Source organism: Vigna umbellata, chromosome 10 (assembly GCF_029865625.1).
Source record: "Vigna umbellata cultivar VRB3 chromosome 10, Vumbellata_1.0, whole genome shotgun sequence".
Classification (NCBI taxonomy): Eukaryota; Viridiplantae; Streptophyta; class Magnoliopsida; order Fabales; family Fabaceae; genus Vigna; species Vigna umbellata.
Window position 1 is genome coordinate 17,455,786 of NC_142174.1, and position 865 is coordinate 17,456,650.

Sequence of the window (865 nt, forward strand, 5' to 3'; positions counted from 1 at the left end):
ATGTGCATGTAGAGTGGTACATAAATTTTTGTTATTGTGTGAAAGTTCATTTAATGTTTCAATTGGTGTAATTCATCCACTGAATTATTAAAACGAGACTGCAGAATGTAATTTAAAGAAGTGTTGCTTTACCATCATAAAAATTATTGCTTGGCTTGAACTTTTAATATTTAAGGTTATTAAATAGGATGCTTCAGAAACATGAAGTACTTTGAACTTTTTAACTGGAACATATCACTGTCTTGTACTTGGATATTGCATTGCAATATATAACTTCAATGGAAAAACAAGTTTTCATACCCAAAAACATAAAATTTTAAGACATCATTTATGTGTAAATCTTTAAAGGAGATTTCATGATTTATTGTAATAAAATATCGTGACATTTATGCTTTGTTCACTTGGAGGAGAGTGAATAGATGGATTTAAAGGGATTTGAGGATAAATTTTTGGTTGTTTATTTGAGTAGATTTGGAGATAAGTGAGACTAAATTTGGAAGTAAAGTTTGTTAAAAATAGTGTAAGATTTGATTGATGTAACAGAAAACAAAAATTTGTTTAATTGGTAGAAATTAAAGATTATCAAAATACTCATAGTTATTAAAGTAATATAAAATGATAATTGTTAATGTTATATTTAATTGTAAAAATGTAAAAAATTATAATTTAGTAAAAAGATTTTTTTTAAAATTTAATGAAACTTTTAAACATAAAAAATTACAAAACTTGTTAGGGAGGTTTTAATTAATCTTAAACTAGGTTTTCTTATTTATTTTAACTTTTAAGTTTAAAATAACTTTTTTACATTTTAAAAGAGTAAGTAAAAGTGCAATTCCAAATATCTTAAAGTTAAAAGCATGCTTCA